The sequence below is a fragment of the Anser anser genome, assembly GCF_964211835.1.
Source record: "Anser anser genome assembly, chromosome: 7".
NCBI lineage: Eukaryota > Metazoa > Chordata > Aves > Anseriformes > Anatidae > Anser > Anser anser.
This window is the reverse complement of record NC_139727.1, coordinates 10118415-10143923: the sequence shown is the minus strand read 5'-3', so window position 1 is coordinate 10143923 and position 25509 is coordinate 10118415. Positions and strand designations below refer to the sequence as shown.

At 38.6% G+C, this 25509-nt stretch overlaps 1 protein-coding gene across 14 annotated transcripts in view; it reads right to left on the bottom strand.

The window, feature by feature from the left end:
* LOC310902950 (uncharacterized protein) overlaps positions 1-25509 on the bottom strand; it is a 327410-nt gene that overhangs the window by 176689 nt on the left and 125212 nt on the right. Inside the window, exon 1 of one of the 14 annotated variants that reach the window (XR_014587154.1) lies at positions 21406-22382. The exons of 12 other annotated variants lie outside the window; for them this stretch is intronic. The gene's annotated coding sequence lies outside the window, so the exon portion shown is untranslated. Of the gene's footprint in view, positions 1-333; positions 2514-21405; positions 22383-25509 lie in introns of those variants that run through there. One more of the 14 variants, XR_014587155.1, reaches the window with a different exon arrangement.

Sequence of the window (25509 nt, the reverse complement as noted above, 5' to 3'; positions counted from 1 at the left end):
CAGTGTAAAAGGGGAGGGAAGAGCTGAAAGCACATTTTTTTGATAGAGGAATCTGATAAAAGCAGTATCACATGTTGTCAGATGCAAACACAAAAGAGACTTATATCTTTAAACAGCAGCAGAAATATCAGAGGAAGTAAATACCTTGGAATTTGTCTTAATTACTTTGCACAATGGTATCAGAACTGTTTTCTATAAACATAAAAAACAAGAGTAACAACAAAGGCTAGTACTGTCCCCGTATCAATTTCAAGACCTTCTTAGGAGAGTTTTGAAAAGGCAAGGCACCGACTACTGAAACAAGATGCCCTCTTTCTGGATGTGTGGCATTACCTGCGTTCCTGGATTCGACAAAGAATTCTCTCACCATTAACCAGTAGAGAAACTGCAAGGCAACTAAGGACAACCTCCAGTTGTTCATTTTTTTCTCCAGAACAACATAGTGTTTCTTTCTGCAAATGTCAGGCAGTTTCTTTCACAAAATGTCTAAACATTTATCAGTTCAGAATTTCCAACCCAGTTATTTATGGAAACAACCTGCACAAAAAGAACTGTTGCTAACAGACTTTGGACTGTGATCTAGCAGCCTGTAATTATCATTTTTGTTAAACCTTCCCCCACAGACAAATGATTCCCTTAAAGGTGCTTCCCAAACAGAAGTCCTCATTGGAAAGAATATGTATGTATGTATAGTCCATAAACAGATTGGATTAAAAAGTGATAAGTGCACCATTTAATCTCATAAATAAGTAGAACAGGAAATTGTTGTTGTTGTTATTGACTGCTTTCAGAGCTATTCAGAATAATCTCAAAGAAAACTCCTAGCCCATTTCTAATTTGTACTGCTCAGAGTGGACCTATTTCCATTTTTAATCATTTCTGTTAAACCATGGTATCTCATCATCTCCTCATCTTTTGTTTTGTTTCTCATAAGAGGGAAAGGCTGAGGATGCCTGTTCACCTTTTCTTCTCCTTAGTCTCCCCCTTCCTTCTGCCTGAAAGTTGTTCAGAAGCCCCAGAACTGTGACTATGCTAAACAGATGGCCGAGACTTAACACATTGTTATAAAAAAGTAGGTTTACTCTCCATTTTCATGCCAGTCCTACTTCCCTGATTACACCACAGCATGCATGTTAGTCAGCTCCTGCACTCCAAAGCAAGTCCTTGGTGAAAACACCCAGGGCATAACAAAAGACATTTAGCCCCAGTCATATACAGATGACACAGATTTCAGCTCTGTTTAAGGATAGTTAATCCAAATCATTTATTCTCTCCTGTATACAGTCTTGTCTATAGTTTTTATATTTCAAAAAATAATTCATATGTCATTATTTTGTGGTAAAACTGGAGACAAACAGAACAAGAAAGATAAAGGAACCACTGCTGGGTACCAAAAGAAATGTCAAGGAAACTCCAAAACCAAAAGCCTAAAAAAAAAAAAGTGAGATAAGTGTAAGTCTATCTTTCCCACTGCCCCCATCAACAGTAGTGATTAAATTGTCTGCACAAGAATTCAAAACACTTTTAGAGCATCTTACTACATGTTATTACTACCGGCCAGAGAGTATGCTGCACAGTAAAATGCAGTTTTCACATGCTGTTCTACAAAATGACAGGATGAGTACAGGGACCGTTTTGCAAACACGGAGGACAGATGAGGACAGGGCATGTGGACAGCCCAGTGCCAGTGGAGTACTCAGTTACTGACTTCGAAGGGAAGACTTCCTAGCAGAACAAAAAATCAGGAGAGTCACACAAATCATCTCTTAAAAAGTGATGAAGCAGCAAAGATAAATGTTTAAGTGCTCCCCCCAAAAAAGAGAAAAACAAACAAAAGCAACAAAACAAAACACCAACCCACGCTTACAGATGAGAGTGACCCAAGGAAGGCAAAGAGGAGGAGGCAGTAGGAGTAAAGATGAAAGATGTGCCTTAGGGCTTTCGTGATTAGCCTGTGGTCTCTATGCAGCTCTTTCAACCTTTGCACAGCTCGGAAGACATGAAGTTCCTACAGAGTTAACACTGGATATCAAATAGCATGTCATTTCTGCCCATCTGCATTATATCCAGAACTAAAGCCACAATTTTATAGAGAAGTCAGAGTTAATAACAAGGAGGCATGAATGTTGCCTTAAGAGTGTTTTTCACCCTGCTTTTCTGACATAATGCATGCATAGACCTGTTGAGTTAATAGCAGAGGTGAGCACGTCTGCATGTAGTTCCTTACTGATGATTGGAGTACAAGGGCCACTAATTACAGAGAACTTGGTGGCACGAAAGAGTCACAGAAATACAGTGTGGACCTAATGACTTCTTCCATTCAGCTGTGAAATATTTAATCCACTATCCAACTGCAGATGTAGGGAATGAACTAGACTGCATTTTAAGCTAAGATGGATATCCCATACAAGACAACCCTAAAGCAATATAAGACAGACAAATCTGTTTGGTTTCCTCTTTCCCATTACGTTCTAAGTTCTTATCAACAGGTCTTGGTTTTAACACTGTCTGCCTATGAGTAAGCATATTATTTTTTATATTATTATTATTTTTTAAGATAAAAAATAATCAAGGAAAGTAGAAAACTAGAAAAAAAATCCTTGGGCAGGAAAAATGCTGCTTTACATTTGAAATCAAATCACATTTCTGATGTTGATGAGAAGGTCAGTATTTCCATTGCTGTAGATTGTAAATTTATTAATTTGGGGGGAATTGAAACAATTCTTTCTTCTCACATTCACAATTTTTGCTGGCTGCAACATGTCTGCGTCAACTCCAGTGAAAAGAAAACATTCAGCCTTAACTCATCTTCGGTGGAAATGAATGAAAGAAAGAAGTAGGGTAAGGTGTAGCAAAGTAGAACAACCTCAGGAAGGCTCTAGACCACATCTTCAGCCCCAACTACTGGTGTTACTGCCTGGACGGTAGCAAAGTCTGAGCATTCTGTTACTGCTTCGCTGTTAGGCAAGGTTGTAAGAAGTCAGGATGGGGCATGTAGGATCAGCTTCAACAGTCTGGTCCATCTGTTCAGGTAGGCTGTTCTAGCCAAGGGTTTTTGATAGTCTGTTCGGAGCATTCTTGGGATAAATGGCACCATACAAATGAAATACATTTTTTTATTTGACATCGTCAAAAAAGTCAGGAAAAGCTCTCAGGAAGAAGCTTTTCTATTCCTGAATAGGATGGCTTGCTTTTCCTCTCCAGACCTTGGAGAGATGGCGTTCAGATCGCTGATATGATATGTATCAGTAGGACCTTACTTAGACAAGGGCTCTCTGTTACTGATTACACTTGAAGAAATTGCACTAGATTCACCGGAAGTATCAATACCGACACCTTTTAATTAGAGTAATCTGTATCAACAACCTCTGCTAGTGATTCGTGAACAGATATTTTGCAACATTGAACTTTGCTACATTTTCATGAGTAAAGGGTAAAGGATTTGGATCTCTCATATAAACTGTTTTCTGAGAAGAGGAGTAGAAATTAATTCATTAGCCGCTCTAAAATTCATAGTGTCATCTTTGACATTCCTTTCCTGATGGTGCAATTAATAAACATTGCAGACCCCATCAAGACAAATTTATCACCTAGAACACAAGACTTTGAAACCTTCCCTTCAGTCAGTGTTTTTGAGTGTATGCATCAATGCATCACAGAAACCGCAAATCAGGAAAAATAACCACGATGCAGTACAAACACCACACGCGTCATTTAGGAATCCACTTCAGACTATTATTAGAATGTGAAGACCAAGTGTGGGGTTACATTTATCCATCACACCATGAGGAGCTTATTATTTGAGCTACATGTAAAAATGCTTTCAAAGGAAGGGTTTCAGAGGCATGGATTTACTCACTGTGGCCAAGGCACATCCATATATTGGCTTATCCTGATTTAACAGAGTGAAACCCCACAGCCCCTGTACGTGTGTAAGTGAAATACCAGTTAATGGTGATACAGCTTTCTTCTGCTGCTGCACGTGGACTATTTATCTTCATGCGAGTGAGCCAAGCTTTATTGCTATGCACTTGTTTTGTATTTTGAGTGGCACATACTAAATATACTTATGCAGCCTTTGGCTTATTTTTAGGTAGAAAATAATTAAAAAATAAATCAAATGTGTGAAGCTGATTATAAGCAGAATTGCTCAGCATACAATGCTCACAAATAGGAAACGAAACAAGAGAAAATGCCTTTTCCTCTGGAGATTTTGTAGGTCCAGCTTTTCCAATAAAAGCTGATCTAGGCTCCAAAAGTCATTCTGTGTTAATCCCATGTAGCATTGTAATGTATTTTTTCCACTTGCAAGTGACTGGTACCACCTTTATTTTGAACTAACAGAAGCAAAGATGTCAAGGTCATGCTTTTTCAGTTTGCTGAAGCAATCTAATACTGTGACTATCTAGGTCAGCTGCCAGCAGAACTGGACTTTAAATATCTTATAAGAGCATCACTGCATATCTGGTTTAATTCTGCCCTGCAATTTGAAAGTCTAATGCAGGCAAGTACATGAAAGAATTTCTCATTCAATCAGCCTCACCTTGTTCATATACAGGAAAGCATCACATTGCTTTAAAGACACACAGGAAAGAAAGCTAACAACAAAGGGCTTTTATGCCTTTTGAAAAGGGGAAAATGGAGCAGTAATGGATTGTGAATGGCTTGGTTGATATATTACAAAGCTGAAATAATAAGCAAGAGAGAGTCTTCTGGGAAGGAGTCTCTCTGTCTGAAGAATGCGACCTGACCTGCAAATGGCAAAAGAAGCATTTATATATTGGCTAGGTCTGAAGATGAGACAGGATGATACAGGGGAAAGAAGCAAAGAACAAACAAAAAAGCAAAATCTGTTTAGGTGTTTTATTGCTTTAAACAATACCAGCAATGGCAATATGCCTGTTGATAGATTGACCTTGATATACCTGTTGGCTACCAAAGTAATTTCAGTTCATTCCACAGCTCGGTTGAAGAGCTTTTCAAACTACAGCAAAATAAGTGGATGGAGAACAAGAATACCCTCATGTAGTCCATTACCATCTTCTTTCAGCTTGATTGCTCTTACAGCTTATATTAATCACATTGCCTACAGCCGTTGAGAAATGAACAATTAGGTTATGAAAATAAACAGTCAAGTGATAGCTTACCTCAATTAGTCTTTAGTTTTCCCAGACACTACCACTTAGGGTTACGAATTAATTGCCTGTTGCTTTCCTCCCAAGAGCTCGCCTTAGCTAAAGAATTTTATGGCACTAAAATACCTATCAAAGACTAAGTCTTTCTGTCCACATATAACTTAGAGTGAAAAAAAGCCATATATACCTAAATCCAAATCCCATTGGAAAAATACCCACGTTATAATTGATACAAGATCCATGTCTTTGACTTTCAGCAAACAAACCCAAATTCTTTGTTATAGTGTTGTAAGTATTCACAATGTTTGCCCCATAAGCAATAGAGTACTGAAACTACAGCACCACTGTCTCATTGCACATCTTAAATAAAAGCATGTAAGACCAAAAAAGCAGTGTGGGGTATGACCATTATAGCCTGAAAGTTTAATAGAATAAGAAAGGCTTTATATGCTGTTTAAATAACACTGCAGTATGCATCACCTAGAAGGTTATTTCATATATGAAGCATAGAGTCACATAAATGCAAGCAGAAAATATAGACAAATAAAAATAATAAAGAAATGGCTGTGAGAAATATCAATGACAAGGGGAGGAGAGGAAGAACAGATTTGTATTTAAGCTGAAAAGTGTGGGGAAAACTGAATTTGAGAAAGGGAGAGAATGAAGTGCTGGTGTGCAAGTACAGCAAATGAGGATGGAGAATCAGGACTATATCAAATGCAGATCACTAAAACTGCAAATGAAACATTCCTCCAGAAAGTGTTATTCCCGAACAGATTCAAGACATCTTGACAACTCTGTATGCAAAAGATCCAGTTTATTGTCAGCTAACAGCACTGTATTCCCTCCGCAAATCACTGAGCATCCGAGACAGACGGAGTGCCAAACGCTATGGACAACTGGAAAATCATCCAAGCTAACATTAATCCACTCTCTCAGCGAACTGACTCATCTTTGCTTAAGCTTAATAAGACTACCTACTACAATGAGTAGATGATGAAGTACAGCAAGTACAGATTTCTAGAACAACGTTTGTACAACTGTATAGAGAGGCCATTGCTGAATTCTCAGTTAACACAGTGTTCTGCAAAACTGCAGGAACAACATTATGGAAATATAAGTGCCACAGGTAGTGATGTATAGGGTAAATTTGCTGGGTCAGCAGTAACTGAGATTTTATAGATCTCAGTTAAACTAATGTATGTTCCTAGAGGGGGAAAAAAGGTTACTTCACAGGGTTTCTATTGACATAAAAATGAGAAACTCCTGGACGTAGTCAGAGCCTCTCCTGCAGTGGAATTCTGCTATTGATTACCTCCCTTCTTAAATGTATGCTTTGAATGGCATTCATTTCAAATTAACATTTAGGATTCTGGGGAAGGAAGAACTAAACCAATAAAATTCACGTCCAGTAAATCATAAAAAAATTCTGATTAGTTTGGTAAGGGGAACTCAGTTACAATGGTAGTCAGCATAATACACGCTTGTACTGGCAGCTCAAGTGAAAGGGCTTTAAACAATTACCAGCGTACATTCGTATGAAACGTTGATATTATCTAAAACAGGCTGTAACAATTTCTCATAAAACTACTTATTTGCCAAAGACTAAAAGCTCAGAAGTAGTACTTTTCAGGAGCAAAGTACTGTTTATACTTTTCAGCTACATTTCAAGATCCACAAAAGGACAGACCCCTCACATTAGAACTTGCCAATGCCCTGCTTTCTGTAATGCTGCCCATTTGCTGTGAATTTTGAGAATACTGTCCCTTCCTCAACTCCCCACCATCCCCCACACCCCAAAATGCAGAACCTCTGCCATCAAAAGATTGTACGAAAATAGTGCTTCCCAATCACTTTGTTCATACAATCTTACTATGCAATTGTGATATACAGGGAAGTAAGAGAAGGCTGTACTGCAAATCAAAGCTCTTTGGTATTAACCGATGCCAGGCGTGGTATTCCCCCAGCCACGCTTGTCTGTGCTTTACAGTAAATCCTAAATTCCATGATAGTGCTAGTATCTCCTCCTAGAATAATGCCATCAACATGCACAGGAGTTTCCCTGGTGATATGTGCCCTTGAAGCTTGCCCTCTAAATAGAATTCAAATATAAGAGCAGTCCTCCTCATTGCCAAGATTTCTCTTTGATCTGAAAATTCTGTAACTTGACTCTGAGCCACTGAGGACCTCATTAGACATCTCTTTTGCAACAAACACTTGCCTTCCCAAAGTAGTCCCCCAGTACTATGCTTTTGAGAGCTCTGTGGGGAAATCCTCATCAGTAAAGGATGGAAACCTCTTATCCATTCACCAAAGAAAATCTTGTCAAAGAGGTAATTAGAAATTCTTGAATCTCAGACTATTAAATTACAAATTAATTACAACTTCACTACCTTACAATTGCAATTTCTCTACAGCTTTGGTGGCAGTAAAGAAAGTTTCAATACGTAAAGTTTTCAGCACAGTGGTTGAACACTATTTACATGTATAGTAACCTGACTAGTCAGCTGGAACCCTAATTTTCAAGCTCCACGTGTACATACCAGCAAGCTAATCCCAGCTATCTACCTCATTTTCCATGAATCCCAAGTTAACTCTCTACTCCACTGCTTTTGCAGGCTATTTTTCTCCACAGGCTAAAGCAAAACTCACCACAAATACATCTAAACAATCCACAGGACTTGCTAAATTGTGAATGTTTTGCTTATCAAACCTTCGCAGTCACTCTGAAGTCTCGCAGATGTTCCAGTCATACCAAAACTAGGAATATAGCGTACTCCTTTTTAATTGAAATCAGTCTATTAAAAGAGGTTGCACTAAGAGCTTGAAAAGCCTGTCTGGAAACATAGGTGGCATCAGCGGTGCATACCATCTCCTAAGCTATTCAATTTATTTATCAGGAGCCAAGTCATTTGATTTCAGCAACACAAATTTCACACTGTGTTGAGAAAAGCAGTATTATAATTAAAACTGGTTTAGAGGAATGCAAAGATTATAGAAAACTCACATATGGAGGCTTACAAAGGATCAGAATTTTATACCTGGGATCAGCATTACTTCTCCCACAGGTTTTTTCACTGGAAATGTTGCTACAATACAGAGTAGCTGCATGTCAAATCATAGGCGCAATCCAGCCTTGATGCACCATAACATGAACATTAATATTTTTTACATAGAAACCTTAGAACTTCAGAAAACAAAACAACTGAGATCTGGGACAAATCTGAACTAGAAATGAATTCATAGCATATGATCTCTACAGTTTTTTTTTGTTTGTTTGTTTGTTTTTTAAAGACAACGGATATCCCTGATGTGAGTAGGGTTACCAGAATCTGCTCTTAGAAGATAGTTTTGTCAGAGGAGGGTATACAGCTCTGCCTGCTGTGTACTTCAAGATCAATGCTAGCGCACAGCTCTAATAGGGAACTACCTTAACATTACTTCAGTTATTATGGTCATGGACACAAGCAATTTTAAAAGTTCATGTGATTTTCAGGGGTCTCCTGAATACATTTAAAAAGACACATTATTCTATTTATTTATTTTAAACTGGGACAGAGCATCACACTATGAAAACCCACTTTAAAATATCTCAGGTTAGGCTCAGAAACCTTGCAGAATGCACATCTACAGTCACAGGTGATGAATAGACAGTAAACGTCTACACCTAGGCAGCACCACTGTTGCGCTCCTTAGTGTTGATCAAAGATGTTTCTTTGCCCAGAAGCTTTCCATTCATCTGCAGACATTTTCAGACACAACCCCCCCCCCCCCAGCTTTAAGGCTGTAAGAGGTAAGATCAGTGAAACCCGTATTTTAATAAAATGGTTCTGCTAAGGTGTTATTAAAAAAAATAAATAATATATTTGGTAGCAGGAATTATATGTGATTATTTGTTTCTTCTCAAATTATGTAATTAGTTCTTAAGCTTTGTGTAGATAAGGACAAACTAACAGACACATGGAAAAAAAAAACCACAATGCTTTATAGAGCTTTTGGCTGACTTTTTAGTGTTTTGATGGCTGCTTATGGACTGAATATTGTATTACAAATGCAAGCACAGCAGAATGCAAGGATCTGTCAGTTCATGCATCATTTGCAACTCTAGGATCTTTTTTCCCCCTCCCTCACAGTAAGACCAAAAAAAAACACCAACAAAAAAAAAACCCACACCAACAAAAAGCCCAAACCAAAACAAAACAGCTTTAAATGACCTGACCTCTGAAATAATTCACCTTTTCCTTTCAGACCCAGTGCTTTCATGGGGCTGTATCTTATTGACTAAAATAAGCAAGCTCTTTAGGGAAATAGAAACATTCTAGCTCTGAGTAGCACTAAACATGTGGGCATCCACCTGAAATGTTAGCTGTACGCCTTGAGGAACTGGATATAAAAGTGCTAAAGGGTTCTCCCTACAGATACAGAAACATTATAATGCAGGATTTCCAACTGCTGGAGAATCTGGACGTCCTCAAAATTATGGCTACAAAAAGCCAGCTAGTCTGACAATCTATCCCAGAAATAGTTATAATAATGAGCACCCAAAAATCATTCAGCTGGGTTGATTAATGCATGTTTACTGCAAACATGAACTGCCATTTCCAGAAACTGCTAATTACAGACACAACACTAGGTCTGCTCAAAGGAGGGAGAGTACGTTGTAATTGCTCTTATTTAAGACAACTGTTATTTACTTGTCATCAGTCTTGCATTGTTGTTGTACTACCTTAGGCAAAACCCACAAAACCGGCTATTTTATCAAAACTTTTTCATCTTCCCTTTGCTATATGCTGCAAAAACAACAACAAAAATAAAAATCTGCTTCCACTGTTGGTCCACAGTAGTACCGCTGTCACTGTAACACCACTTCAGAGCAAAAGGATGCAGCTGCAATGAATCAGGCTGCCATCATAAGATCAGTAGACAAGCATAATAATAGTAAAGATGGCCTCAAATGCATAAACCCAAAAGAGGTTAATTTCCCTAGTTTGTTCCCCCAAGTGGAAAAAGACCGATGTCATCAGGGGAAACTATGTTCAAATACACATTAGTCACTCTGAGATGATATTTTTAAATCAAAAGCATGTCTTTAGGTAATGGGGCAATTTATAGCAGTGAGAGATGTGTACCCTTCATGTGGATAGAAATTAAAGAGGAAGACAGAAAAGTTTTGTTTCCTGTAGCTCTCCTCCCAGCTCCTCTGCTGTTGCTCCCTTCCCAACCTCAGTGCACCAGTTTCTGCTTGGCCAGTACCCAGATGAGCTCTCACCCAACACGCGCTGCCTGCCCTCCGGCCACTCCAGGCTGAATTGCCATCACTGCCCCTCGATTGCCTCTCCATCCCAGTGCCTGGCCCACAGCAGCCCGGCTGGAAGGAGCAGCACTTACAGGGGCGCTTGGAAAAGCCCCAGCAGCCCACAGGAAAGGGAACTTCCTCGAAGAACTTGGCCATCAAACTCCAATGGGCTCGGCTGAGTGTATGTAAGATGTTGGTTTTAGCTCTTGTCATCAGGTCAAAGGCAGGCATAGCCCTGATAGTAGGCAAGCCTTCTGCCAAATTATCATTCTGTTCCAAAACACTACGGATTATCAATTAATCAGTTGTAAGAAATAATATAGCACAAGAATGTATTTCATCCTATCTTATTTAAGCAGTACAGCTGAATAATTTTTATTTAAATTAGCCCAGAAATTTAGGCTGCGGATTATCCCTAATACAGTTGTTGCCAAACTGTATGCTGAAGGTCTAAACACAACTAAACCCATCATATCTCATACAGGGAAATACTTGAGAGCTGCATGTACGAGGGAATTTTACCAGATTTGCCAATACATATGTTGTGTTAAGAAGCATAGTAAGAATGTTAATCACAACCAGCCATTTATATTGTAGAATAATATATATCTTTATAATATTTATAAAAAAATCATATTTTGTTCAAGCAGATCCTTCGGTTTTAGGTAACACCATTAGCAAAGACAGGAACTACGGCACCAAGACACAGTAACCCAGGCCAGACTAGTTAAGCATATAATCTCTCAGCAACAGAAAATGTGAAGAGGCTGCTTTAAATGTATTTTGTTTTTCTTGTAGTTTTGAGAAAATTCAACACAAAACTAGATCTATATTAACAATCTATACTAATGATGCCCTTTTCTATCAAAAACAACAGTATTTTTCATTGTGAAGACGTAGAATATTCCGGCTTACATGAGATCTTTTCTAGAAAAAATGATGGTTCAATAACGTAAGCTTAGACACTATTTTCATACTAACTAGGAACAAAGGGTTATCTTCGTATATTTACACCTACCTGTTGCTAGATAAGAGATATATAAGTAAACAGAAATGAACCCTTCTTTGACTTTTCATTCTCAGAGTCCTGTCTGTGCTATATCTGTTTTACAGTATTTGCTTTCCTCTCCCAAGTTTTAAACTTCTGAATGATTAATCCCCGGTGTATATTTTCACAGCCGTATTAATAAGAATTACATGACAGTTCTGCAAGGAGTCAGGCCCTCCCATCTCCAGCAGGCATTTCTACTGGCAGGTTATCCCAGTCCCATCACAGTACCACACGCACCTGAATCCAGCATAGTTCCAAGTTACTGTAAGTGACAGGATTTATGATTTGATAGGACACTCACTTGAGCTAATAAGACTATTCTGGTTCTGCATACGCTAAAATATGCATATGTTGAATAACTAAATCTACAGTCTCAATCCTATAACCCTTTATCACTTAAATGATTCAAACAATTCTGTGAGTAGTTCCATCACCCTCGTAATACTCCACTTACTGTCAGGCATCAATCTGTCACCCCATTTTAGTTCATCTCTTAGTAGTGGAAAACATTTCCCAAATACATGTGGAGCTCTTGGTTAGAAAATGGTTTTAAGGAAATAACTCATACTGATTATGCCAAGGCAATTTTGCAATATCTTTTCCCACAATGCATGTTCGTTATACCAGTCAGACGATGTTTTGAAGAAAATAATGTAAAGCAACATAATTTCCAACAAACTGGTCCTAATGTTCTTAATTTACAGAACAAGTAGTACTCGTGGGTCTGTAAAAATAAGTTTATGCCATCTAAATGGACCAGATGCTAAAGTACTTCATCGGATCATTATTAAAGACTCACTCTTAGTGCTATTTTCACTATTCCCTGGGTTTGCCCCCACAAAAGTGCCAAGATCACCACTTTGAAGTCTGGCGTTGAGACTAGAAATATGGATATAAGGAAAGACCTTCTAGACACAGCACAGGTTCAGGCTGGCCATCAGCAGGACTTACCCTCCCCACAGGACATGACTACTTGTGAGAGTTTTCTCATCTGGAGAGACACAATTTAACCCACAAAAGTCAAAGAGCCTCTGGGTGGCAATCACATACAACCTTATAAATGAATGTGTGACTTAAAAGGCAAATATCCTCTGCCACAATTCATTGTTTGTGCAAGTGTTAAACTGAATTACTGAAACCTGTAAAAAACAAAACAAAACAAAACAAACAACAACAAAAAACCCCCAAAAAACTAACCAACCAACCAAAAAAAAACAAAAACTTGCACAAGTATTTAACAGACTTTGGACATTCTGGATTTAGTTCTTCTCAATACAAGTGCCTTGACCTGTGTGGAGAAATGGAGTTTCTCTCAAAAGCCAATAGTTCCAGAAATAAGTTCAAATAAACTTGATTACAAATAGTTTTTTTCCCCCTCCCTTTTTTCATAACCTGCGCTATGAAGCCAGGCTTGTTTGCCATGCCCTATCATGTCACACAGAATACCACAAAACCCCACCTTACATATCCTGAACACTTGCTAGTAGAAGCTGTGCTTTTCATTAACCTAGCTCTCTCTATTTAATTGCACACAATATCCGGTTTTCTACTTACTGCAGTCATAAAGGTGAATCTAAGCACTTTTCTTTAGAGCATTTTTCACTGAGGAAAACTTTGAGCTCACAAGGGCCGTTTAAGTGGCATTCACATATTTGCATGAAGACCACCTGATGTGACCCACTGGGTATGGGATATCAAACCATACACATAAAGGATGGTGGTTTGCTGACCACATCCCCTTTGTCCATAAATTTCTACAGCTGACCTTACTTAGGTCAGCATAAGTAATATCAGATGGATTTGGATTTTCCAAGCTATTTATGAGGGCTCTGCTAACAAGTTCCTCCCACTGGCAAATAAGGACAAAGAGGTAGAATAAAGGTCAGCTACTAGTCAAGGAGCTGGCATCATATATAGATATTATATATATAATATATATTATAAGTATACATTATATATAATAAATAACATAATATAATTATATCTTATATATTATAAAATTATATATATATATATATAATATATTTATTGCACCCTAAAGTAAACCACACTGTAGTCTTAACAGCTGGGTAAGTTTAATGAGGATTTATTTCAGGTAGGAAAGTTTCACCCAACAGGTGTTTAGTGCTATAAAATCACTGTCCCAATGGTCACTACATTTTTAAAAAGCATGTTTACCTACCCTTCTAGACAGCCCCATTTAAGAACAGCTCTCATAGCAACCCTGGCACTAACCTCTGAGTGGGGAGGAGAATAAGCTTTAACTTGAACAGATTGAAGAAAGCCAAGAACAATTAGATTCATAATAGAAATGATCATAATGTGTTCAAATATGAAAACTGTTATTTCTTCTGTGTTGACAGAAGCACAGTTGGACTTTTTTTTATATAATATTTTGGTACAAAATATCCTAGAAAAGTGTAGGAACACATTATCCATTCTTGTTCTGATAGAACATTTCACAATTTTCTCCTTCTGCTCTTGGTTGTAGTGAGTGGGACTTAACTGGTAAGAGTGGGAAGCATGAGAAAATACATTTGCCTAGAATTTCTAATAGAGCAAATATGATAACAAAAGCCATGAAGTTTTGGTGTGTGCTTTGACACACCAACATCACCATAAAAATAAGCCATCTTTAGCTACTGGATTTCTCATCATGTGCCAAAAGCTTCCAACAATTTGGGTGGATTGAAGTGTTACTTTCCACAAAACAGATTAATAATCATCTTTATGACAAAAGCTTTAAAAGCTGCAGTGACACAAAGCAGTCCCTGTATTGGTCACTGCAATGCAAATACATTGAAACTCATGCCTATTGAGACAAAATAGCGTGGCAATGGTATAGGACAGAGCAAATTATATATATCCAAGTTCACAGAGCAATAGTATAGATTTTTACTCCGCTAATTGTGTCGATTGAATTTGGTCATGGTAATGAGCCAATCTACTTTTTTTCTTTTCTTTTTTTTTTTTTTTCAGAAAATGTAAAAAATACTGCTTAGATGTTTAATTCTTATGGGATGCTTTTAATGAGCACTTAACTGAACTTTGTATATGGGTGTACATACGTATAGGAAAATTAGTGTGATAGTAAGAAACATTTGATCACTGGTTTTAATCTGAAATTTCCAGTATTTATTCAAATCAAAGATATTTCATCTGTTTCTTAGTGCTTTGCTAAGTTACAAGTTATGAAATTAACAAAAATAATTGTTTAAAATCAGAACATAAACCAAAACCATGGCAGAGAAATGTGAATACAAAAATTCTGCCCATGTGAATGTTGGGTGGCACTCCAACTTAGTTTGGTCATTTGGATTGACTGCTGAGTGAGTAGACCTAGGAATGAATTTTAGGTAAGTTCTCTACAAATCTGGTTGCATATTTTGGTCTTCTGACTCAGTATTATGCAGCCTTTTGTGGTTAAACTTCAGGCACAGATTGTATTTTGTATTTTCTTTAGCGTACTCAGAAGGAACTGAATCATCAAAAGCATGGTAACACTGAACACACAAGCTTATAACCCAGACTTCCTTGGAAAAAAAAGGATAAAAGCCAAGATATTCCCTTTGCTTTACAGGGCCAAGAATCATACCTGCTCTTTTGCAGATTTTCAAAAGAAATACTATTGGTTTCCTATGCCATAGACCCCTGGCTGTAGAATGCAAACACCTGTCTGCTATGATGAGAAATACACTTGAAGAACAAGGTGTTCAGGTCGTCTTAGTAAAAACATTAAGAACACAACTGCTTTTGATAGGTTAGAAGTATACGGTGTGGGGCCTTTAGAAAATTCAGATACTCCCTTGCCCATTGCAGTAGGAGAATGACTGGTGGCCCCCACAATTTGACCCAGGGCAAGGTATTTTTATTTGACTATAGACACATTCTACTTGTCAAGTTTAAGATCAGTTTAATCATAAAAAGAACTTTCCCATCTTCCATGTTGATGTTATATTAACTGTATATATTGTAGTGCAATCCTTTATAATGTCAAGACTATATTGAACTGCTGGAGAGCTACAAGGCAAAAAAAAAACAGTCTCGGAAGAACATCTGTTTTGCACGAGTAATTTGTTCAGCATCTTACTAATACATTGAGGGCTCTTCTCGGCAATATAAAACCCTGCCCTTTGGAGATCACATGATACTGTAAGAAAATGTAGGAGAAAATTCTAAGAGTTATAATAAATAAAGCACTTGTCATAGTACCCATAAGTGCAGAGGTCTTCCTGCTTTGTTATGCTCCAGTAATGGGCATAACGGTTTTATTTGCATAAAACCCAGATCCCATTATACTGTAGCTGCTGCTTCTTATGCTCTTAAAATTACACTGGCTTCCTGAACTATCATGTCTGTGGCTGTTTAAAAAAATCTACACAAACGTTTGCTATGTTTTTATGAGGTGATTTATTTGCATAATACGTTTAGAATGGAAACAAAAAAATATTTAGAGTAGAAGACATTTCTGCCTGCAGACGTGAAGTCACTGGAGTGTCTAAGGAAAAGAATGTGTTTCTGCTGCAGTTAAGAGACACAACCAACAGGCCTTCCTTCCCATGCTTTCCTAAATGATTGAGAGCTTAAAGTGAATCACCTCATTTTCTTTTTAATCTCCTTAATTCATCTACTCACAGTGCAGTCCAGCCAAGCAGTGCTGGGGAAACCCAGCTGAGCAATGGCAAGGACCCAGGCTGTTGCAGGTAGTATCCTCAGTAAGGCCTACCCTGTTCATTTTAAGAACACAGGAAATATGTTATTTACAGTCATATCCCCAAGCACACATTATGTTAGTGTAGCATAATGCATTAGAGGCTATAGATCATACTGCAACTTCAGATACTTTGAGAACTTCCTCATGTTATGTGTGAAGACTTCGAATACAGTAAGTGGTCCATGAAATCACCATCATCTTTTTAAACACTGATATGTTTGCAGCAATTTTTCCCCGGCTGTACTCCCTTAGACTTTTCTGGAATGGTTTTAAAGCTGAAAGTACAAATTAATAATATTATTAAATTTGACATTATTAAATTTGAAGCCTTGTAGCTTCTCTGCTCATAGAGTTGAGCAAGGAAATACCTAATGAGAAAAAGCCTGATGATGACAACTCTTGCACAGCTGCCATCCAAGAAGAGCAGAGCAGGTACTTGGATTTCTTATTCCCTCGTGATCCATGGCTGCAGAAAGGAAGAAACCCCCACTAGAACCACTGAAATCTGGTAAAAGTTCAAAATGTTAGATTTCACCATAGCAGCCTGGTAGGAGTAAAGAAGAAGAACAAAAGTTGTTTTAAATCAGCATACTGTACAGACTACTGGTATCCTCATCTGAAAGCACAGGAGGTATTAGTGTCCTCTCCAGCTCTTCAGCTGCTTGCTCAAAGAGCTTGTCCTAGAGCATACTAATTTTCTGACTTTCCATAAAAATTTGTAGGTAGTAGTAGATACACCATGCCTTTTATGTCATGCTATAGAACTTCATGGACTCAAGTTTTTTATTACTGTCTATAAATGAGGATTTTTTTCAAGCTTTGGATATCAAGCTGGATTCTGATTCAAATTATTTTTAAGACTTCAGCCTGCAACATCTTTACTGTTAAGGATGATATTAAAAAGCAGACAGAATATAGCTTATGAGCCTCAAAGGAATGAAAGTGTTCATGGGAGCAAGCTGGACTGGGTAAACACGAAATTTAGTGTTCACTGTCACAGGCAGAGCTAAGGCTTTATCTGCCCTGTGAAAGCACTGAAGCAAACCTACAATAAAGCTGAACAGTAGCAGAGATACAAGGACACCACAGCTCGCATTGACGAGAGGTAACAGAATAAAAGGCTGTATTTCAAAGCCAATGTAGTTTACTGATTGGTCTCAAAACCTCAGTAAAAATAACTTCCCATGTGAAGTTATTTCAAGAAGCCCAGGGCCCTTTTCCAAGTAAGGTATTCAAATCACAGAAAGGCGAAGACCTGCTATTGCAGTAGGCACTAACATCTTTTCAAGAGCTTTGGCCAGTCAGAATAGGAACAGAGAATGAATCGCTTTCTCACCCTGCGGATCGGCTGTCCCAGGGTGAGGGACAGACAGCCCTACGGAGGCGTTTCTTCTGCACACGGATGGAGGGTCAGGGTCGCTATCACAGCTGAAGTGGCAGGGCTACACACACCAAACAGGAAAACAATCAGAATGCTTTTCCTTTCCTCACAAAAACGCCAGCTTGTTGACTTCCTTACAACTTGTTACACAAAACCCAAGGTGTTCTGCTGGGTGAGGTACAGGGAGCAGCGTGGCAGAGGCATACACCACTTTTCACATAAGCAGCTGTGTTTGTAGGAGGGTTTTCTGCAGGAATTTAGAGAAGCCATCATCTCACACAACTGTGGCAACACCACCGCATCATGCGAAGAACAACGCACAAAGCCCAGCCCCCTGCATCTGTGCTTGCCCCTGGCTCCTGCTGGCTGCTGAGCTGCCTGTGCTCCCTTCCCCGTACCCTCCCCTCCAGTTGGATTAGCCAGTGCCAATTTCACAGTTTAACTTCCAGTCCTCTTTTCATACACTGTGAAATCCTAGAGGTGAAATATCCTGTCAGCCATAACACTTGTTATTCATTATTTAAATGGCGGTTTTGTTCTGGACAGGCAGCAAGCACAGGCCCAGCCTCACGAACCTCGCTGAGTCACGTTCTGATCCCACTAGGTTTTGAAGCAGGACAGATGCCCCTCCATTTCACAGAGCAGGGAGACCACACACCTACCTCGGTTTGCAGGACTGAAACATCAAGACACAAGGTTTTAACACGTCAAAGCACAGTTCTGTTTAGGCTTTTTTTTTATTATTATTACTTAAAATAATACGTTCCCTCGCTTTTGTGATTTAGCAGCCTGATTCCTAAATCTCACAAATGCATGCAGGCTTGTGAAATATAAACAAAATATAAACCAAATGAAAACACTAGGTGTTATGAACACCAACTACCTATAGTCAGCAACTATATTTTTGTTGTCAAAATCATTTAATATCAACTCACTACTGGGCTTTTAGTCTAAATTTTAATTCTGTTTTGCAATGCACAGTATCAGAGTTATACTGCATATTTGCTGGCTGTAGAACACCTTTAAGCGCGGCTCTGCTTTATCTATCTGCTATGTGATAACAGAGATGGGCTTCACTGGTACATTGAGTCTTTCATGTTTAATGCTTGAGAATACTATACTTCAGTACAGGAACTTACTGCTTTCTGGTGAGCTCTTCAGCTTTGCTTTTCTCCTCATTAAAATTCCAAACCTTGTGCATGAAAGTATGCCATAAAATGCTTGCTCAATACTACTGAATGTAATCGCACAGAGAACATAAATACAAAGCCATTTCCTGCCTTATTTTGAGAAAAAGGCAGAAGTTTTACATACATTCACTCCATGTAAACTCATTCCACACTGTGTCCCTTCAAAAAAAAAAATATTGTGTGTAGATTTTCATGTCTGCCAGATTTACATTATGCTTGCAACAGACTTAGGTTTGCTTAGTTTGGTAACATTATTGCTTCTCATTCAAGCAGTGATCCTAATACATGTTTAATCCCCAAGTCCAGTTCTTCAGCCTAGCGACATCATTACTGTCAGAGCTGGTTCAAGCCAATGTACAATCAGGCACGTGTTCAGCTCAGAAACAGTAACTCTCAGCAGAAAACAGCAGGGAACAACTTAAAATGCCTTTCAGCCACTCTGAGCAAGTGCTTCTCATCTGTTCCATGGCAAAGGCAAATAAGAACAGGCAAACCAACAGGTGACCATTAGGAAAGTTTGCATGAAGGATGCTGGACACCTTGAAAATTTAACTGTGAGATAGAAAAGACTAAACCTTACTGAATATAGGTGGCTAAACTAGGTACACAGCTAGGTACACAGTGGCTCTTTGCTGATGGGAAGTGTCTGGCTACTTCAGCAAGTGCTTGGCAGTATATCACACAAGTCATTTTGATAGTAGCCTGTGTTCTCCATCTGGCTATATGTTTTTCTCTAGTGCAACTTGTAAGCTTCTTTCTAGTTTCACTTTAGTCAGGCTGGGCAAAACCCTGCCATGCAAATGGTGTGAGACGGCAATTCCTTTTATCATCACTTTCCAAAATACAGCTGGCAATGCTGAAGAACCAGTGCTGTGCAAACCAAGTGAAGACCTTCGGTAAAAAGGTAGGAATTGTCTCACAGCAAGAGGCATGAATATGTTGAATAGGTGAATACTATTGCATCTTGTTTGCTTGGGCTTCTAGAAAACCACAGAAAATGTTTCCATGCTTCTTACACATAAGCAAAAGTTTTATGATTTTTAAAGGAATCTGCATGTTTTAAGAATCATGCCCAGGATAGCTTTCATTTAGTGTTTTAAGATCCAAAGCCTCTTCAAACACCATTATAAACACTACAGTAATATTCTATAAACAAATTGCCTGTAAGGAAAATCCTCTGCTTTTTCTTGCTGGTATGTCTCCTTGCTGCTTATCCTTTTTTCTAAGGCTGCTACTTAAAGGAACTACTTCTGTTTGAAAATTGACTCTGATGGAAGAGAAACAAGCACAATGCAATAGTCTTTCAAATCTCAATCAGTAAAAGTGCACATGCAAATATAATCACAGTTATCACAACTGTTTAGGCACAGAGGACAGCAAGTTCTAGCCCTTCAGTCATCCTTGACTTTTTTTGTATTTTTTTTTTAAAGAAACACGAAGCATCATTAGTCTTATACACATCATGATAGATAAAAATCTTAAGTTCTTGCAATAACCAACATGTAGCAAAGGTTATATGAACCAGCACATGCTCTTTAAAGTTAAAACTTTGACAGACATCCTGAGATTTTCCTAATATGAATCCTGTTCAACCCAAATTTTTCAGGTATTGCCCCTGTATCAACAATCTTAAAGCTTGTGCCGAAAGATAGCGTGCACCAGACCATTTGCAAAGAGATAAGACATTAAATTATTCCCTTTCCTGTACAGTATAGTCTAATTTTACTGCAACTATTAGAACCATTTACTTTCAAAAGAGAAATAAGAGGAAATCAGATTGGACCTATTTCTTTCTTTATCCTTTTTCAGTATTTCTATGGTTTAATAGCATTCTAATTCCTTTTTTTTTTTTTTTAATGTATACAGTGAGAAAATAGGCATATATGAACACACAGTTAACTTCCAGATTTGTGTTATGTTTGAGAAAAAGCAATTACTAAGCTAAATTGTTTCCCCTACATTATGTGTAGTTTACTTTGTCCTGGAAATTTCCTTATCACCAGCCACATAGCTGAATCAACGCATTCTCCCTAACACCACGTGCAAAGAGACTGTCAGCTTCCCATCAGTATGGATACAGACATGCAGCTAGAAAGACTGTAATCATACATAAAAACTGCATTTGACACAAAGATACTCCTAGATCCTTTAGAGAAAAAAAAAATCAATGTTGTGACTCAAAGCCTGCCCTGCCTAAGCCTGCCAATCCCACCACAGATTTTATTCTGTTCTTATCCTAATCAGAAGAACAAGCCTTTACATATCCCAGGTCAGATCCTTCACGGACCAAGAAAAAAAAAATTGCACGGTACAGCTAAGCAGAACCAGCCCTCCAGGCTATTGTCACTGCACTTGTCAGATAGATGTTGTTGCACAGCATTTGGGAAATAGGGGCCACGCCATTTTTTGGCCCAGCAAAGGAACCCTCTGAACCCTCCTTCTTGCATCTGTTTCACAGAGGAGCCTTTCCTCACCTGCTGCAGCTCATTCTACCATGTCTCACTAGAGCTCAGCCCCCATGGATGCTGAGGGCACACTCCTATATAAATCAGGGTGTCAGGTAAGCAGCTACACGCATGCAGTGCTCCGGGCAACTGTCAAGAGTTTAAGATGCTGGTATCCAAATGAAAATACAGACCTTTGTCAACAACCATGCTCCTCACACCTCGGATTTCAGGTAATCTTTCTTCCCTGTTTATCACTGAGCCCATCCACATACATACACAATCCTTTTTTTCTCCCATTTAAGAAGTGTTCTGCCCCTGCTGCCGCCGCCTAGCCCTCTCCTTTCCTAATGCTGCAATCATTTCCATGGCAACTAATTTTGATGTCACAAATAGAAAGCAATGCAGGTTCAGGAGGTGAAAATGAGCCACACTGAGACAAACCTGGAGGCAGCTAAAATCATGTATCCATGCGCCAGAAAAACAGGAAAAAAGCAACCGATTTTGTCTGTTTAAATCAAGTACTTGTTATATCATCAATTAAATTTGCCATAGTATGGGATAGCTTTTTGTCATCTAAATTGCACTATAGGTAGTGTGACTGCAACGTGAGGTGTAAACTTGGTAATGTGCAAATGTGAAAGACTGGATACAAGGAGGTTATGAAGGAAGCCAGCCTTCCTGCCAGGATTCAGAAGTGGATGTGGCCCAGCAGCGCCCACTGCCTGCTGCTGAGCCTGCGAAAACAAGGTGCTGATGGTGCTTCTCGTGGGACATTAGCACATGTCTATGTGACTAAAGCCTTTTTTCTTAGCCTCCAGGAGTAACTTTTCAGTTGCCAAACCCTGGATGCCCAGAAGTAAAACACACTGCAACAGCAGCCTCATTTCTAAAGAGAAACTATTTTCCTAATGGGTTACACTTGGATGGACTTGGCACAGGGCACTGAGCATGGCTGGAGCTCTCTTCCCTCTGCAGGTTTAATTGTACAGAGAAAATCTGCCCCTAAAAACCAGCAATGCTGAAGGAAACAGACTGACCTATGCAGAATCCTTGGAGATACTCAAAACTTGATACAGAACAGGCATCTTTTTATTCACTCTACTTTTTTGGTATGTGATTTATCCTGATATTTCCCTTAGGGAAATTATACATTATTTCCTCTGGGTCTGTATTGGACCACGGCCACTTTACTGTGCACTAGATATTCGCTTCACTCATTTTCTAGAAAGAAGGTCAGGAAGCATCACTGGAATCAAAGCCGCATGTGATCACATCTCCAGAGTGATCCCATGTTTCTGGGAAATTCATCAAGTTCAGATATTTGCGTCCTCTGTTGCATAAGAATGAATTTACAGAAACAGATCAAACCTTAAACCTGCAGCTAGCACAAAAGAACAGCACTTGGCTGTTGATCTCAAGTACTGCTGATGTAGCGACAGGAATATATGTTTGATGGAAGATCAAGGATTTTCAAATTTAAAGATTTTACTGCAAATCACAAATAACAGCCAGAAAGGATTTTAATGGTCCATAAGAAAGATTTGTCTGCGTCTTTCCTGTGCAGCAGGCAGTTCATAAATGACTTCCCAGTGGCTTAACATGTTTAAGTCACTCCTACAGCATTAAGCTGGCATATTTAATTATCCACAGAACACGCTTTTGGCATACAGTCTAATTAGGCACTCGTGGGCCTCTTACCACAAGATTATTATTTTGAATCACAGAATCAGTTGGGAAAAAACCTAGGGAGATATGAGATTATGCCTGACCAGAATCAGTGTGAGAGAACTAAATCCTGAATTAGTCATATAAACCTAATTCCGAAGATTCACAGCTTCCTAAATTTATTATGAGATCAGTATTCACTTACCCCAGCCTAGAAGACTCAGTCTAAAAGATATTAGAGCTGAAGGGGAAGTTGGAAAACAGAAGCTATTGATGTAGTTTTTCTTCCTATTACTACTTGCTCTGAAAGCAGAGGAAGATTATCAGCTGGAAGCTCAGGCTTTGCATGTTAAATCTGCACATTTGCTCAGTGTGATAATGTGTCAAGATGAAAACTGTTAACCCAGACAACAAAAAAGGGAAGAAGCAGTCAGGAAGGCAGAATGCCTTCAGGTACTGGATGTGGTCCTTGGCTTAGTGGGTAATATTGGTGGTAGGGGGAAGGCTGGACTAGATGATCTTGAAGTTTTTTTCCAACCTTAATGATTCTGTGATAATCTGCTCTGGAGTTAGTGGTAGCATACTGGGCTGAGTGAGCTTCAGATCTCAAAAAAAAAAAAAAAAGAAAAGCCAGCAGCAACAATCCATCCACTTAAAATACACCACAACCATACAACCCAAAGCCCAAATAACAAAACAAAAACTCAAATTGCTTCGTTCTACTCATATAGGGTACCTCAAACATGTACAAACATCAGAAATCTGTATAATAATCCACATCCGAATCCAGTATCAATTTCTCGCTGGACTTTGTAGGAAGAGTTACAACTTGGCCATTAAGGCACAGAAGCTATAGGATTGCAATGTGCTCTGAGACAGAAGCGTTTCACAGCTCTCACTACCAACAAGTGCTTTCCTCTACTGTGTCTTTCTTCACGAACTTGCCACACAAGAAAGCTTCTGCTCTGCAGAAGAACAGCAGTGACATTAAGACACAACATTTGACAGAGCACATCACGTAAGTGAACCCATTTAACTCCAAATTTAACAGCTCTCTTGAAAGCACAAAGACAAATCTAATAAAAGGCTGAGTAGAGGTTAATTGAGAGTCAGTGAGAGGAGGTTTTGTCAACTCAAATTTGAAAAATGTCTAGAGGAATATATTAACTTTTCATTTTGTCTCGAACAAAGGAACCTAATCTTCATTGTGGCATACAGAAGAGTACGCTGACACAAACAAAAGCAGCGTAAACTTACAGAAACATCACATCTATCCAAAGCATAGCTACATGTAAACTTTGGGTGAAAGGAACTCGCTCCATAGGCAGAGCAGGCACGGCATACCTTTAGATATAGTGACAATTAAAGCCTAGAAAGAAAAGGGAAAAGAAACCTAGCAGCAAACTGATTCATTCAGTGCTCAGAAATGGGATGGCAAGTCTTTAATCTCTAAGTAGCTATGACTAAAACTCATTATCTGATGACAGTCCTTAGTAAAGGAATGGAAAAATCTTAATCTTGATCTTACTAGTGAAAGCACCAGATCAGAGAGCATCAAATCAGCATGTTAAGCAGTTCACTTGCAAAGTTTGAGCTGAAATAAATTAGCAAAGTATTTCAGCTAACAGAAGAACTAGTTTTTAAATTTAATAGCAAAAACATTGAATCTGAGCTTTTTCTTTAATATAATTAAAAGCAAAATTAATAGCACATTAAAGCATTTGAACTTGGTTTGTTGAAGTACTGAGGCATCTGCAGGAAAATAAACTGCTAAAATCTGCTGCTATTGGTAAAAACAAAGTCAGAGAAGAGACAACTGGAAATCTGGCCTTCAGCTTCACCTGAAAATCTAGGTTTTTAATTACTTGTTTTCAAATAAGTCCGTTCCCCCCCCATCTGATTATCCCTAATTAAAAAAAAAATACAAATTAGACTATCATAATCCAAAGTAGTTGCTTCCTTTCAAATACAAGGTCTCATAATGGGTAATTTGTTTGTAGCTGCTGCGAAAAACTACACTGTAGACCAAAAACTTGGGGTTGTGACATTGGGCCGCTTTTGAAGCTTTACAGCAGAGAAAACTCACTGCAGAGTTTACATTACCAATTGTCTCATCATCACTAATTTCATCCTGGTCTATGTCATTCAAGTAAATAAAAGCATAAATGATGATGAATTCATAGTTGCCTATTACGTAAGAATCTTACATAAAATTAAATTCCAACAATAATTTCGTTATTAACTCATCACTAAGTTTCAGGAGGCCAAAAAAAGTTGCTAGTGAAATCAGTTTCTCCAACACCTTAAAAATGAACTTTTGCCACTGACGTGTATCATCTCAGGAAAGTTTCAAAGCATTGCTTTGACTACCTGACTACTCGCACTGTCATTCACTGGTTTCATACACCTCAAAAGCTGATGCTGAAAGCAAAATTCCAGGGACAAACTTGCCTTATTTTTCTGCTTATGCATTCTTCTTTGCTTTGTAAGAAAAGGTTCGAGTGTCTTCTGGTGATTGGAACCAGTGGATGGTTGTATGAGAGGCAGAGAGAAAGGATGGTTGCAAAATATTTCCAATAGTGTGGGGAGCAGCATTAATAAATCTGGGTAGTTTTACCTTGGCATCCACT